Source organism: Chrysemys picta, chromosome 3 (assembly GCF_011386835.1).
Source record: "Chrysemys picta bellii isolate R12L10 chromosome 3, ASM1138683v2, whole genome shotgun sequence".
Taxonomy (NCBI): domain Eukaryota; kingdom Metazoa; phylum Chordata; order Testudines; family Emydidae; genus Chrysemys; species Chrysemys picta.
This window is the reverse complement of record NC_088793.1, coordinates 40,246,150-40,263,629: the sequence shown is the minus strand read 5'-3', so window position 1 is coordinate 40,263,629 and position 17,480 is coordinate 40,246,150.

Below are 17,480 nucleotides of genomic sequence, written 5' to 3'. Positions count from 1 at the left end.
CACCTAGAATGCCATGCAGCTGTTCATAGAAGTGGCATGTGTGGGGCTCTGACCGGGAGCGACCGTTTGCCTCATTTGTCTTTTGGTAGGCTTGCCTGAGCTCCTTAACTTTCACGCGGCACTGCTGTGTCCCTGGTGTAGCCTCTGTCCAACATGCCCTGTGAGATTTTGGCAATTATATTTGCATTTCTTCTTTTGGTTCAGAGTTCTGCCTGCACAGATTCTTCTCCCCATACAGTGTCTCCCTTTTGGTCCATGCTGGAGCTCATTTGCAATTCTAGGGGGACTGCATGGTCACCTGTGCTGCTGAGCTCGCCACGCTGACCAAACAGGAAATGAAATTCAAAAGTTCCCAGGGCTTTTCCTGTGTATCTTGCTAGTGCATCGGAGTTCAAAGTGCTGTCCAGAGCGGTCACAATGGAGCACTCTGGGATAGCTCCTGGAGGCCAATACTGTCAATTTGCGTCCGCACTACCCCAAATTTGACCCAGAAGGGACAATTTTAGTGCTACTCCCCTTGCCGGGGAGGAGTACAGAAGTCAATTTTAAGAGCCCTTTAGGTCACCGGAACGGGGTTGGTTGTGTGGACGTGGGCATTTTTATATCAACCTAACACGGCTAAATTCGACCTAACTCTGTAGTGTAGACCAGGGCTAACTGTTCTGTCAACATACCCACAGTTAGTAGTTGGCCTTCAGGGAAATTAGAAGCATGCTGAAGATGAAGAATGTTGAAGCAATCTTCTCCAAGATCCTTTCCATGAGCACATAAAGTAGAAGATTCTGAAAGTGAATCACTAGATACATAAGTGTTGTAAGGTGGAGGGCTTTAGTTTTGTGGTACATTCCTCCACCTTCTATGGGGAGAGGTGTCTGTATAGTTTGGACGGTTTCCACCTCAGCAGAAGATGGACCAATCTGCTTGGGGACAGGCTGGCTCACGTAGTGAGAAAGGGGATTTAACTAATAGCAAAAGGGGAAGGCAAAAAGAAGGAAGATATGAGCACTCAATTACACCAAATTGAGATGTTGAAAACAAAATAAATCAAGAAACGAAGCAACATGAAGAGAAGAAATTACTGAATTACCTATACCTAGGACCCTGGGTAACAAACAAGAGGAATTGGAATTGCTCATTTATGAGCATAAATTTGATGTAGTTGGTATTACTGAAACCTGGTGGGATGATTTGTGCCATCAGAATCTTAAAAGAAATAGTTATAACTTATTTATGAATGACTGAGTGGCCAAAAGGGGAGGGTAAGTGGCACTCTAAGTCAAAAATAGCATTGCCTGTTTCTGAGTCACTGATAACTCAGAATAAAATGATCTTGAATGCTTATGGATCAATGTTCTAACAGGGGTACTAGTTGATGTCTGCTACAGACCACCAAATCACTCTAGAGAACAGGGTGACCTCCTCCTTACACCCCTATCTATGATATATAGGGAAAAAAACAAAAACCTGTGTGACCATGGGGAACTTCAGGTTGAGTAACATATGCTGGAGGTTTCATGGTGTCAGTACTAAAACATCATTGGAATTCCTAATTATAGATGATAACTTAACTCAAAAAGTGTTGCAGCACACATGGGGAAATTCTATATTAGATATTTTTTCTACCAGATAAAGAGGAACTGGTGACAGAACTAAAAGTTAATGGTCGCTTAGGTACAAGTGATCATGACTTGATCATATTTATAATGTGCAAGCAGAATAAAATCTAGACCAGTAATATATATATTTAAAGCTTTAATAAGGCCAATGGCAAAAAAAAAAAAAAAAAAAAGCTGAAAACAATTATGAGACAAATCAGCTGGGAGGAAGAATTTAATCAGAAAATGTAAATGATAATTGGGAATCACTTAAGAATACCTTACCAGATGACCAAAAAGACACAATCCCACAATTGAGGAAGAAGGCCACACTGATTTAAAAAATAACCTGGTTTACAGAGGAAGTGAGGGCAGCTGTAAACTTTTTTTTTTTAAATGTATACAACAAACAGAAGCAAGGGGAGTTGATAGTAATGAATATAAATCAGAAGTTAGGATTGTAGAAAATTGATAAGGGAAGCCAAGGGACACAAGGAGACATCTATAGTCAACAGACCATAAGGAATTCTTAAAAATATGTTAAGTACAAAAAGAATCCTGGCAATGGTTTGGTCTATTATTAGATGGCAATGGCTAATAATATTAATAATTATTAATAATGATGCAGAAAAGGCAGAAGAGTTCAATAAATATTTGTTCTATATTTGGGGAAAAACTGATGATGTAGTCTCATCATATGGTGATAATACTCTTTCCATTCCACTAGTATCTCTGGAGGATGTTAAACAGAAGCTACTAAAAGTAGACATTTTAAAATCAGCAGATCCAGATAATTTACATGAAATAGTTTTAAAAGAGCTGTCTGAAGACCTTGATTTTCAATGAATCTTGGAACACTAAGCAAGTTCCAGAAGTCTGGAAGAAAGCTAATGTTGTGCTAATTTTTTAAAAAATGGTGAACAGGTTTATTATAATTATAGGCCTGTCAGCCTCACATAGATCCCAGGCAAATAATGGATTGGCTGATATGGGACTTGATTAACAAAGAACTAAAGGAGGATAATGTAATTAATGCAAATCAACATGGGTTTATGTAAAATAGATCCTGTCAAAGTAACTTGGTATCTTTTTATGATGAGATTATAAATTTGCTTGATAAATGTAATAGTTTTGATGGATTATATTTACACTTTTATAAGACATGTGACTTGGTACTGCATGATATTTTGATTAAAAAACTAGATAAAAAATTAATATGGTGCTCATTAAATGGATGAAAAAATTACCTAACAGAAAGATCTCAAAATGTAACTGTAAATGGGGAAACGTCATTGAGTCAGTCTGTTTCCAGTGAAATACCACAGGGATTGGTTCTTAGCCCTACACTATTTTAACATTTTTATCAATTACCTGGAAGAAAACATAAAATCATCACTGATAAAGTTTGTGGATGGCATACAAATTAGGGGAGTAGTAAATAATGAAGAGAACAGGTTACTGATTCAGATTGATCTAGATCATTTGATAAACTTACCCCGAGCAAACAAAATGCATTTTAATATGGCTAAATGTAAATATATACATCTGAGAACAAAGAACGTAGGCTATACTTACAGGATGGGGGACTCTATTATGGGAAGTAGCAACTCTGAAAAAGACTTGGGGGTCATGGTGGATAATCAGCTGAACATGAGGTTCCAGTGTGATGCTGTAGCCAAAAGGATTAATCCAGTCCTGGGAGGCATAAACAGGGGAATCACAAGTAGGAGTACACAGATTATTTTACCTCTATATTTGGCACTGTTTTGACTGTTGCTGAAATATTGTACACAATTTTGGTGCCCACAATTCAAGAAGGATGTTGTTAAATTGGAGAGGGTTCAGAGAAGAGCCATAAGAATAATTAAAGGATTAGCAAATATGCTTTATAGTGATAAACTTCAGGGGCTCAAACTATATAATTTAACTAATAGAAGGTTAAGGGGTGACTTCACTACAGTCTGTAAGTACCAGCATGGGGAACAAATATCTAATAATGGACTCTTCAATCTAGCAGAAAAATATAACACAATCCAAATGCTGGAAGTTGAAGCTAGACAAATTAAGACTGTAAAATTAAGATGTAAATTGTTAACTGTGAGAGTAATTAACCATTGGAACAATTTAACAAGTGTCATGGTGGATTCTTCATCACTGATAATTTTAAAATCAAGACAGGATGTTTTTCTAAAAGATATGCTCTAGGCATTATTTATGCCCTGTGTTATGCAGGAGATCAGACTACATTACCACAATGGCTTCTTCTGGCCTTGGAATCTATGAATCTGAATGGACAAACTATCTTCCCTTACCATACTATTCATAAGATAACTTGGAGGTCACCAGATCACAGAGTAGAGAACCAAACTGATCATCTCACAATTTAGTGCAAATGGAAAAGAACTTTAGAAGATGTACATACAAGTAGCAGGAACTGGGCAGATGTGGGTATGGACCATATACTAGTGGTAGCTAAACTGAGACATAAATTTGGACTACAGCTCCATCCCTTCATCCAACCATTTTAATTTCAGATCATATGATGCTAGCTGATTTTTAAATATTTGTAGGGAAAATAATGGAAACACTTTAAACAGAAAATGGCTGGGTGCCCGGAGCCTCTCCCCCACGTTCTTGGGCATCTGGGTGAGGAGGCTATGGCTTTTTCATTATACAACAAGAAAGAGAAATACTGTATTAAAAAAACTGAAAACAATGTTCTGCATGACAGTTAATGAGATTGGTTGTCTTAGGAGCAAGAAGATGGCCTGTGGCCTGTTCTTTCTAGGATCCCGAATATCATTACTTACCCTTTTATTGAACATGCAGTAAAGCCTGTGTTGGACCCTTTCCCATTTTGAAACAGAAAGAAAAGGAAATTGAACATACAACACAGCACTTGTGAATTGTTACAGAGGATGCTCAAATTAATGATTTTTTGAAATATGTGGATAATTTTACAGCAGGATGTTTAATCAATTAAATTTAATAACAGATGTTAATCCTCTTGCAGTAGTGAATAATAGTCAAAAAATTTTAAAGATCACTGACTTTTTACCACTGTGCTATGTGTTTCACAAGCAGTTAAAAGTGCTCCAGGATGATTAGTAAGAACATAAATCTGTGTTGCTAAGTAACTAAATGGTTGGTGTTACTGTTATCAGTGAAGATCTTTATATAGGCTACATCTGGCAAAGTATCAAAATCCTTCTCAAAAGAATATTTCATCAAAAGTGTGGATAAGATGATTTAATTAAAAAGAAAAAAGAGAGCAAATCACCATGAAACTGATGGCAAAGCCTCTTCAGTCATGAAAGCAAATTCCTTTTTCCTTAGGAAAGCCTATTTCCTTTTTTGGCAGCTGTAGAATGCCACAGTCACAGTCCATCCTTATGAGCTGAGCAAACAATTCACAGAATAATGTATTAGTCCCATTTGACACTTTCTGTTTGCAGAATGTTCAGGGTGGTTTACTAAGTTCATAAATGTATTTGATACTGGACATTTGTAATTTCTTTGTGAATTTGTTTTTTGTATGAAGAGTGCATTGTTAATATCTGATATGAGCACTTTTGAAGTGTGTACTCTTTTGCTTAGTGACATAGGTCTCATGGTATTTCTTATGGTCTCTGCATTGAATGATTTTTGTGAGTATTCAAGCATTTGAACTGAACCCTTGCGCTTTGTACCTATTCATGCCAGTAAAGATCAGCTATTTGGAGGTCTGTGAAAAGCAAATCTGAAAGGTTCACAAATATGGCTGAGTTGAGATTTATTTTCAAATTCAAATGAATATTCAAGGAGAGTTAAGGAGACAATTTCTGCCCACTTCAAGTCCTCTTTGCATTGCCAGAGTAGTAGAAAGGGGCCATAGTGTATTTAAAAGTCTGTCCCAAAGTCTATTTAAACTCCCAGGCACAACTTATGGAGATTTTCCCTAAGCATAAACAACTGGCTATGTCTATATGGCTTCCTTAGACCTCTTTGATGTAAAACTTCATAGGGGCTTAGGTACTTGTGATGAGGGCCATACAATTATCTAAGCAGATAAGCTGAAACTCTGACAAAGAAACTATTTCCTCCTTCCATTTTTGCAAGCATTTTTCAAGACATGTCAACTGGGGATGTTACAGGTTTAATCTCATTCTATCAAATGGCTAAAAATTATTTTTTCCTTCAGTTTTATCTTGTTCAATTATTGCAATTCAAACTTCTGACTGAAACCTTCTCCAAAGGCCTAATTCAAAGCCCAGTGACGTCAATGAAAGGACTCTCATTGGAATCAATCATCTTCGGATCAGGCCCTTCAAGCATTATCATCTTTCACAGAATACCAACCAAAGTACCAATTCAGGACTATATCTGCATTCGTGACAACCCTTAAGCATTTGCTTATGTGATATCCTGGCTAAAGATGGACTTAAGCACATGCTTAGGTGTTTTTCTGAATTGGTAGCCAAATGAATAGATAGTAGTATGTGGCATTGAGCTACATGAACTGGAATGTCAATTTACTTATTCTGATGGCAGATGTTATTTCATACAGTAGAACTATCTGTTTCTAACTTGTTCTCATATACTAGATAAACAGTTAAAATGCTTGGTTGATTTTTTTTCCTCAAAAAGAGCCAGCATTAGAGATTCAAAGCAAGAAAACACTACCTCCCTGTTTTATCCAATGTTATTATCTGCTATTTGCACATAACTACCACTTGTACAATAGTCAAACAATAGGGGCTGCTATTGCAGAAGTTCAGATTATATATCATTAAATACAAAACTATTCTGAATAAAACTACTGTTGAGACACAAGTTAACAAGAACCAGGAAATGCAAAGTTTGCCCTTATCTCACATCCTTATCACCACATAAGGTATTTAGATGAGCTCTTAATTAGAGCCGATCAGGAGTTTTCCAATACAAAGTGCAGTTTCTACAAAATCATAATTGTTCTACATTTTGATTTTGCACAAAATTTTTGATTTTCCATCATAACAATCAAAATGAAAGATTTCCTTTCAGGTCAGTTCAACCCAAATCAGATTATTCTGATTTTTTTAACTGACCTGAAACATTTCATTTGAAATGAGTTCAGCAAAACATTAAACTGCTTTTCCCTATGGTGTATTGCCTTATATTCCAGCCCTGATTCTCTTCTGTGCTCTTCTTGAAGACTACACCTTCCCTAAACCAATGCACTGATTTACCTCTAATGGAGCTGGGTGGTGCATTATGGGAGATTTAGCCCGCCCAGGCAGCCAGGCCCATTAGGGTAACAAGTTCCTGAACTACAATTCCAATAAGGCAATAGGGTACTGCAATTTAATTTTGAAATGACTCAGAATGAAGCATTCCATGTCATTTCATTTCATTTCATTTCATGTCTGAAGACCTGGATACTGGGCTACATGGACTAGGGTCTGACCCAGTATGTTTGTTATATGTTCTTATTTCAACAACCCAAATGAACCATTCAATCTTGGGAAGGTCAAAATGTTTAGTTTCTATTGAAACATTTAATTATGACACTTAGAATTTCTGTTCTATGGAAAATTTCAGCTTTTCATTCCATTTTGGGACAAAAATAAATGTTGAAATACTGGAATTTTCCATACAATAGAAAGTCAGTTTTTCTCTGCTCTACCTTTATTATTGACATTCACCACCAAAAGCATTTTTAAAATGTCAAAAAAGATGTACATAAGAACATAAAAATGGCCAAACTGCATCAGACTAAAGGTCCATCTAGCTCAGTATCCTGTTTTCCGACAGTGGCCAATGCCAGGTGACCCAGAGGGAATGAACAGAACAGGTAATCATCAAGTGATCCATCCCCTATCACCCATTCCCAGCTTCTGGCAAACAGAGGCTAGGTACACCATCCCTAATAGCCACTGATGGATCTATCCTCCATGAACTTATCTAGGTCTTTTTTGAACTCTGTTATAGTCTTGCCTTCACAAAATTCTCTGGTAAAGAGTTCCACAGGTTAACTGTGCGTTGTGTGAAGAAATACTTCCTTTTCTTTGTTTTAAACCTGCTGCCTATTAATTTCATTTGGTGACCCCTAGCTCTTGTGTTATGAGAAGGAGTAAATAACACTTCCTTATTTACTTTCGCCACACCAGTCATGATTTTATAGACCGCTAGCCCTTGCCCTTGTCCTTTTCTGAACCTTTCCAATTCCAATATATCTTTTTTGAGACGGGACAACCACATCTACACACAGTCTTCAAGATGTGGGCGTACCATGAATTTATATAGAGGCAATGTGATATTTTCTGTTTTATTATCTATCCCTTTCTTATCGATTCCCAACATTCTGTTAGCTTTATTGACTGCCACTGCACATTGAGTGGATGTTTTCATCCACAATGTTCCAAGATCTCTTTCTTGAGTGGTAGCAGCTAATTTAGACCCCATCATTTTATATGTATAGCTGGGATTATGTTTTCCAGTGTGCATTACTTTGCATTTATCAACATTGAATTTAATCTGTCATTTTGTTGCCCAGTCACCCAGTTTTGTGAGATCCCTTTGTAGCTCTTCACAGTCTGATTTGGACTTAACTATCTTGAGTAATTTTGTATCATCTTCAAATTTTGCCACCTGCCACTGTTTACCACTTTTCAGCTAAACTTTGGGTGCCCATCTTTTTACATAATTTAAAGGTAAGGGTTTTATACTTTCCTCATTTTGCTTCCTGGTATTCTTTTATCCTGAACCATTATAATGTAGAGATTATTTGTCATGTTCCCTTCTATTGGGAAAATAATACTGAGGCAACTTGGAGATGGACATTTGTGAGATAAGGCACATCCGAGGAACAGCTTGCAATGCTGATGCTCATGATGTGCCTACTGTCTGAATCTAGCATTAATAAAGCTTGCTGTATGCATAGTGAACATTTAACTGACAAATATAAAGCCCTTATTTCTGCTCACAGAGTATCTGTGAATAGGGGTTGACTTTTATTAATGTGGTAGTTATAATTGTTCAATGAAAACTTTATATGAGAACTCAACTCTGCCACAGACTTATTGTGTGACTTTTGGAAAGTCATTGAAACCCAGTTCCTAAATACCTTTGTGGATTTGTGCCTTAATCTCTCTGTGCAGTACTGCACAATCTATAAAATAGGGATAATATTATTTTCTCTGTTCCACTAAGAAAGTGAGAGTGGATATGTGTGGAACATTATATGCTCTGGCAATTCTCCCCTGCCCTTGGAGAATGTGTTAGATCCACTCCAATTTAGGCTTAAACAGATTCTTGTAGCCTTTATTTTGTATGTTTTAAGTCAAAACAATACAATTATTACCTATGAATTGCATATACATGCTGAAACAGGTAAGGCAAGAAAAGTTATTGATCAAGTTACCTCTCCTAGGTACAGGGCCACTTTTTTTCAAATCTCTGCTCTCTGCTATGTTCTTCCCCTGTTCTTTTCCATGCTCTTATTGTCAATTACTATCTTTTATACCTTCTTCCGCAACTTTGCACAGACTCTTTACCTTATCTATGCACCTATCCATTCTAAACCTCCAGCTAAAACATTTTTATGCATAAATCACAATAACTAACTTAAACTAATAAATTTTACCCTACTAAAACTTCTGTCTGCTTCTATGATTAGTCTCTGCTATTAATCCTACTGCCTCCATCCATTGGTTTTATTTTACTGATCTGTTTTTGTGGTCTTGGGTTTTTGCTTGTTAGCTTGTCTTGGGGGGCATCTGAAGTTAGCAATTCCCTATGACTCTCTGTTTCACCTGCTATTTACATAGACTGAAGTTGTACAGAGTAAGAAACACAAGCCAGCTTTCATGGGTTACACAACCCTGAAGCTTGTTTAGCTAAATTCTGGAATCCTGCATCAGCAGGGATACATACAAGAGCAAAGATTCCTTTAAATTTTCCTATTTTTTTTTACATATATATGTGGCTAACACCATTCATTACCCAATGTTCCAACACCCTGGGAACCACTGCCAGCCCCTAGGGGGAATTCTATATTAGACTTCATCTTGACAGCTAAAGAGGAACTGATCAGAGAAAATTAGGGGTTGCTTAGGTGCAAGCGATATGACTTGATTATATTTATGTGCTAACAGAATAAATTCCAAGCCACAAATATATACATGCACAGTCACACACAAATGGATGGTGCTTTAAGTGGGCCTTTTTACAAAGCTGAAAACAATAGCCAAATCAGCTGGAAGAAATAATTATATTTCATTGTTACTACCAGCTACAGTACAATTTAAAAGTTTCTTTGATAGGGTACTGGCATAGGAATCCAAAATTGTCTCACTTGGTGTTCACTTAATGAGAGCTTGGAGAGCTCTCCTGCACTCTACTTTACCCTTGCAGAGTTCCTAGGTCCAGGAAGCAGCATTTGATTATTCTGACTATACCTGTAGTAAACTTTCCATTTCTTGAATATCAGTACCATCTCCCAATTACTCATTGTATGCAAGTGTATATTCTTTACATACTGCTCTCTTTTACTATCTTGTATATAGGTAACTGGTGCTGTCCCTGTGAAACTATTCAGTACTCTGAGAAAGTTATATGACTGGTGGTGAACAAGACATGTGAATAGCCCTTACAATATCAGTGTGACTGAGGCTGAATTATGACTTGCTGAAACTAAAGCATCACCAGAGCCAAGTTCAACTATTAGCAGTTACTAGAGGGATGAGCACAATATAAAAACCTAAATAGATAGAAATAGAAATGTGTATCCTATTCAGCAAAGAAAGATTTTTCATGAAGCCAGGGCTAAATCTGGTTTGCAAGCACTCCTGCTTAAATAATTTGTACTGATATTTTGTGTACATGGAGTAGCCAAGATGACTGGGAGAATTTTTCCATCCCTGAAAGTCTTAGGGTAACATTGGATGAGTTTATGGGGCATAGATATGTGGAATTGGATGATGCTGGAAAAGATCAGAACTAGGGTGAACTCTCTTCACTCTCTCATTACTAGCAGATTTGCAGACATGTCAAACCTATAAAAAACCCTGCATGAATTGGGCTTGTTTTTGGGTTAATTGGCTTATGAGTTGCTTGTTAGCTAGTTTTTGGCTTGCAGTTTGTTGCGGGTTTTTTTTTTTATTATTGGCTCCAGGGCAGGGGCAACGGGGAGCAAACAGCAAGGGCCAAGTGGGGAAGAGTGTCAGGGGTGCACAGTGGGCCCACCACAGTCCCAGACTGCACACTGTGGGGGATCTAGTTACATAGTGTTGGGGTTCTTAGAGATTGGGTTTTTTTGGCCTTGTTTTGAAATGGGATTAGCTTTTTTTTTTGGCTTACTGTGAAAGTTGGAGTGCTTATCTACTGTGTGAAAGTTGGCAACTGTGCTGATTTGTTACTGTGTACAGTATTCACATAGGTTACAGTGTGATCTGGCCTATGTATTATGTAACTACACTATTATTAATTTTTTGTTGCAATTAGTGTGTACTGTTTGTGTTACCATAGGGTAAGGTAAGATTGGTTAATGCTACTGGTATCCTGGTATCTAAGTACAGGTGAAATGACTAGAGTTCTCAGAAGAACCTGAATTCAGCTTCAGCTGGCTTCAGATCAATTTATGTTTTCCAAAGACAAATTCTTCTTTGCCCTGCAAAAACACACAACTCCACCTGAGGCCTCATGTTCACTTAAAATACCTCAATTTGACAGTCAGGGTAGAGGTAGAGGGGGAGGCAGGGTGGGGCCGCAGAGTGGAACATAGGCGGTGTCACAGCCTGGGTCAGGGGAGGCTTAGCCTGCCCTGGCCTTTGATACTCACTGCCCATGCTGCACACATCCTGATTCCTCAATACAGGGCAAGCTGAGGATTGCACCAACTGAGCTAATTGGATTATATGTAGTGGTCAGCACAAGTGCAGTTACTCCATTTTCTAGCCACCCACTGCTGAATCAGAGCTATTCCCCGCTGTAGAACAGCTGTATAGGTGAGGCCTGATTCCCTGCAAATACTCAACTTCTACTGACCGTGTCCATGTTACTGATTATGTGATTTGAAAATTGAGAGTGGGTGGAGCTTATTGCATATCCCAGAGTCTAGGAGCACCTGAGGTCTCATGGAATAACCTGATAGAATGTTTCTGGCTCTAAGAATCTTGGCATGTTTATCAAGGCTCTCTGTTCACCAAAGCCTGTGGCTTTGGTGATTATTTAACAACAACAAATGAAAGAAACTTTGTCAATAAGACCCCCCCCCCATTTTTCTTCATGCCCTCATTTTTTTGCTCCACACAAATTGACTATTTACCTGAAAACAGACACAGGAAATTATGCTTTGAATTTCAGCTTTTGTTTCACTTTTTTTGCTTCTGACCTATAGGCTACAAATCTAGCAGTTTTGGGAGCCTATACAGGGTGACTGAAAATTCTTAACACTATGTGCACACAGTGCCTCCTTGACCACCAAATCTGTTTTATTTCCAGTAATTATGGCTCCTACCTTGTTCAAAACTTCTTGCACTTTATATCTAACCATGGAATGTGTCCTTTCCTCCCTCAGCAGAATAATTGCCTCTGGTCCTATTTTAACCCTTCCATTCTCTGTCAGCTAAATCTCATGAGACAAATCTATCAAGTTTCGAAGAGCTGCATGTGAACAGTATGGTTCAACCCTATGCCACTCTTAACAGTTTGGGGCATCAGTTAAGTTGTGGGTGCTCAGGACCAGATAATACTTTCAGGAATCACAAAAGAGACTGTAATTAGAGGGTGTGCTACACGCAATGAGACACCCTGTGGCTGGCTGGTGCCAGCTGATCTGGGCTCCTGGGGCTCAGGCTGCAGGGTTGTTTAATTGCCATATAGACATTCCAAAGTTTGGGACCCTTGGAGTGTCCTAGTAATCTAGAGGTAGCTGTAGAACTGTCTGTAAGGGAAGGTAAATAGGCAGCTTTAGAAAACAAAAGGCTTGGATGAGTCTGAACCTCAGACTCCCTTCCTGCTAAACCAGAAATGCATGTCTAGGACAGGAAAAATGAGGGTAAGAAAGGAGGATCCTATTTCAGATTCATTCTACCTTTACCATCGTTGATTCAGATGTTGATAATATGTGGTTGTTTTGGGATTTGAACAAATCCCCACAGATCAGATCTAGCTACATATTTTTATTTTCAATAACCATAAAAGCAGGTTGTCCCAGATAATGTGTTTTCTACTTGCTTTCTCCCTTATCTGGCAACTGTAAGGGATCAGAAAAGTAAGTAAACAAAAAACTGGTCATGGGAATGTTAGCCTTGTCATAATTAGTGAAATCTAGCCATAAATATCAGCTAGCTACATGAATTGTGAAGTTTCTAATCTATCTAAATATTGCCTCTCATACACTGTAACCCCCAGAATAATATTGCCTCTCATTTAGGGCAGCTAATGTGCCATTGTTGATTGCAGCAGCACAATAACTGCATTCTGGCATGTGTTTTATTTCAGCATGTACTGCAAATATCACAAAAGGCAAAAGTCCTTTGTCAAAGTTTTCTTTTTAAAAAGGAAATTGCGTTTAAAACTTCTTATTTCCATTTTAAAAGAATGAAAACTTTGATTACAGTAAATTAATACATTCCACATACTGCTTCATTGAGTGATAGGCATTTTCTCACCTGCTCATAAAAAGGAACATACTGAAGCAAGCTGTGTCTTTCATGTGGTAAGTAGTTCTATAAGCTAGTAAATAAAAAGCCTTTGGGTCTTGATCCTGAAAACACTTATGCACATGTTTATCTTCACTCATATTTGTAGTCTTGTTGAAATTATTCACTTTTGCACCATTTTACTGAGTTGAAGTCAGTGGGACTACTGAAGTGAGTAAAGTTAAAATCAAGTTTGCAGGAGCAGGGTCATAGCTGTGCTGGGCAAAAGAAAGGTGAAGCTTTCATAGAACCTATGACCCCTAGAATCTATTAGAAAAAGCAAAAAGAGCACACAAATGAAACAAGAGCTTCTTACTTAATCTTCTGTAAATTGGTGTTTAGTATCATTATGTACAATCCAATTGGTAGGGGAAATCAAGAGGAAAGACCCATCAGAAGTGGAGAATTTTTATGTTTTTAATAATTTGCACCTACAAACAGTTGTCCAACCCTACAAACATATAGGTATGTGCTCAGCTTTACTGACATGAGTTCAATGAGGCTACTTCCATGAGTAAAATCACACATCTGTGAAAATGATTGCAGGATTGAGCTCAATGGTACAGGATTATTTCTTTCCACTTTCTCTATTTTCAGAGGCTACAGAATGGCAACTGTAGTTCTAAGCAAACAACTGACCTGTCATTTATACCTGTAATGATAATACACTTTATTTCAGCTAAATAACTGTGAATCATGGGCTTTAGTTAACCTAAGCACAGTTTATTTTGGTGCTAGGATCTCTTGCTTAGTAAATGAAATGGGAAACAAAAATCCTTTCCCAGTATAAGTAGAGTTACCCTAGTTCATTCAAACCATTTATCACAATTACAATAGCCACATTTTTTTTAATAAATCTAATATTTTAAGTTTATTGCTGGTAGAAACACTGACAAAGGAACCTGGTTATGAAGTGACTATGTTTCCACCCATCCCACTCTCTGCATCAACCCATAGAGTGGGGTTAGCATGGGGTTCAGATGAGTACTCTGTGTCCTGTGTCATTGAGCAGCTCCCGGTTCTTCTCCACCAGTAGTGCAGTTTTGCAGCTAGGGTAGCTGGTGCATTCCAGTACTGATGAATTGGTTTGCCTGAGAGAGACTTCCAGTGGGGAAACATCTATGGAGCTTTGATAGTATTTAAAGCTGCCCGATGAGTGGCAGAAGTCAGAACATTTCCCAGACATACTGAGGTTAGCCAGCAAATGCGAATGTAGTTTATTGCTTCCTGTATAAGCTTTGCTGAATTTGTCTCCATGTACTTAATGGGAATATGATCTAGTGGATAAAGCTCAGGACTGGGAGTCAGGAAAGATGGTCCTAGACCTAAATCTACCACTGTGGTAATTAGGGTCCAGACAACCCCAGGAAGAATGGGAGTCTGAACCCCAATGAATAAATAAGTCAATCAACTGATTGTATACAATGTTATTGTACTATAATGTGTATCAAGTAAAGTCTTTTATGAAAGCTTGTGATGTTCGGAACTTGCTGGTCATCATGAGATAGGCACACAGACTGGTTATGAATTTATGTATTTGTGTAGATATAAATTGCTCATAATTTGTGCCGCAATATTCAGCTCCACCTCATAACAGGGAGATAGGTAGCCAGGCAGGGAGGGGCTGCTGCTTCCCCAACCAGACGAGACTAGCTCCAAAAACCTTGCATTGTACAACCCAGGAAAAGACAAGTGATGGTTCTTTTAAAGTTAATGGGAAAATATTAAAACAACTGAAACATGAAACTGAAAAGAAAATCTCAGTCTTGGAAAACTAAGGGCTTGTCTATACTTACCGCGCTGGTTCGGCGGCAGGCAATCGAACTTCTGGGTTCGATTTATCGCGTCTAGTCTGGACGCGATAAATCGAACTCAGAAGTGCTCCCCGTCGACTCCGGTAATCCTGCTCGCCGAGAGGAGTACGCGGAGTCGACGGGGGAGCCTGCCTGCCGGGTCTGGACGGCGGTAAGTTCGAACTAAGGTACGTCGACTTCAGCTACGTTATTCACATAGCTGAAGTTGCGTACCTTAGTTCGATTTGGGGGTTTAGTGTAGACCAAGCCTAAGAAAGAATGGAATTTCCCCCACCATGAATCACCATAGTCTGAGAGAGAGAAAAACAAAAATGAAAAAAAACATGCAAATCTTGTTAAAAGGAAAGGGATTTGAAGTGAATGGTCTCCACAAACTGAGAGCCAGCATTTAGATGGGGTGCTGTCCCCTTTATGACAGATGGCCCACTGGCAAACTGAAGGCAATGGGTAATTTATGTGACTAAAGGGATTTTTAGCTAATGTATAAGTGTAAAACCTGAGATTGCAGCTTTATTTTTATTTTCTGTATAACTGATGTGTATTTGCTTTCCCTTACTATTTCATCTATGAATCTGTGTTTTTCATGTTAAATAAACCTCTTGTTTATTTGTTCGTTGTTTATTAATAGGTCTCTGTGAAAACTGTAGTGTGTGTCCCAAAGTGAACTGATAACTGGGACAGGTTTCACTCCTTCTGGGGTGATGAACCAAAGAGGAAAAGTTTGAGTGTCTGGTAGTTAAGAACTCAGAGTAGAGAGATTTGGGGAGACTTGGGAAAGGAAAGGATGGGAAAGGCACCCTGAAAGAAGTAACTAGGCTGGTGGAAGTCAGAGTGAGACCTTTAAGCTTGTAGGCTGGCAACTATTGGTAAGGCTCTGGGCTATAGCAGCATAGCATTAAGGCATCCAAAGTTATAAGGCAGATGGTGAGAGAGCACCTTACTGGTCCGGATGATCCCCAAAATGTCACAACCACTCACTCACAGTATGAATTTGGGCAATGACTGAACCTATCTGTTCTTCAGTTTCCATATCAGAAATGGATATAATAACACTTCCCTACTTTTTCAAGGTATGTGTGAGACTCAATTACTGCTTGTAAAGTACTTTGAGATCCTCAGTTAGGCCATACTAGAGAAGTGCAGAATGTTATTAAAATTTGCATAAATGTAGAGGAGTTGGAAGGTCTCTTTGGGAAAAAACTCAATTCCAGTGATTCGGGGTGGCGGGGAGAGTGGGAGGGGGTTAAAAAGTGGCATTTCTTAACCTGGTTAATTTACAATAATGTAACTTTTGAAAATAGAATTTGTTTTTCCGTGATAATAATAAAACTAGAAGGCAGAATCCTGCTCCCATGGAAGCCAATGATAATCTTGTATGGGTTGGACCTATCTTTATGAAGATTTTGTCCATTGAATTATTCCTGAAATGTTATTTTAAATGGATGAAATTATTGGTGGTTTGGGGAGCCAACACCAGTTGCTTTGCATGAATGAACCCCTGCAAAAGGGTCATGAGTTGAGCAGCTGTGTAATGGTGCAATGTGCTATGCGCACCATGCCATGTGTAAACAATTTCTGCAGCAGTATTTGCATAGGACAGTGTAGAAGGCCACAATGAGGACAGGCCAGGGATGGGAACATCTCCATGTTTACTCAGATCCAGTGGTCCTAACACCCTGCACAACTAGGGTCTGATCCAAAGCCCGTTGGAGTCAATGAGAGTCTTTCAACTGACTAAAATAGCTACTTCCTGCAACATTTCAAATACAGCAAATGTAAGGAAGGTTTTATTATACAGTATTCAAAATATTTCTAATTAATAAAAATACCTGCTCATCAGAAAATTTATAAATTAAGAATATTAAAGAAAAGAAGTGCCATTAAAAAAAAAAGAGCAGTCACCTATTGCACAAGGTGTGTTCTTCAAAAGATTAAACTGTTCAACCTACTTTCATCCTTAAGGCAAGAAATACAGTCTTGTTAGAAGTCATGTTATGAAAAGACTGTCAAACAATACAAATTTTAGAAAATTGAAACCATGCAGGCAATAGGTCAAATTAATTTCTGGTAGAACTCTATTGACTTGAATGGGTTTACACTGTCTATTACAACAGTACATTATACAATAATTTAGGCTGAATTGTTTGTGCAGCAACAGTATTTTTAAGAGCATTTGCACTTGAAAACTCAAGAACATTGAGGTTTTCATTATTTCCTGGAATCAGTGTTTTCCAGTGTCTGATAGAAACTTAGTTTACACTAAGTTTTAATGTTATCAGACATTAATTCTGTCATTCAAGTGCAACTGCAGTATAGGCAGTGACAAAATCTAATATGATGTCATCTTCTTGTGGGGGAATTAATATTTGGATGTATTTTTTCTAGCAGTTGGGGAATTTTGCCAGTCA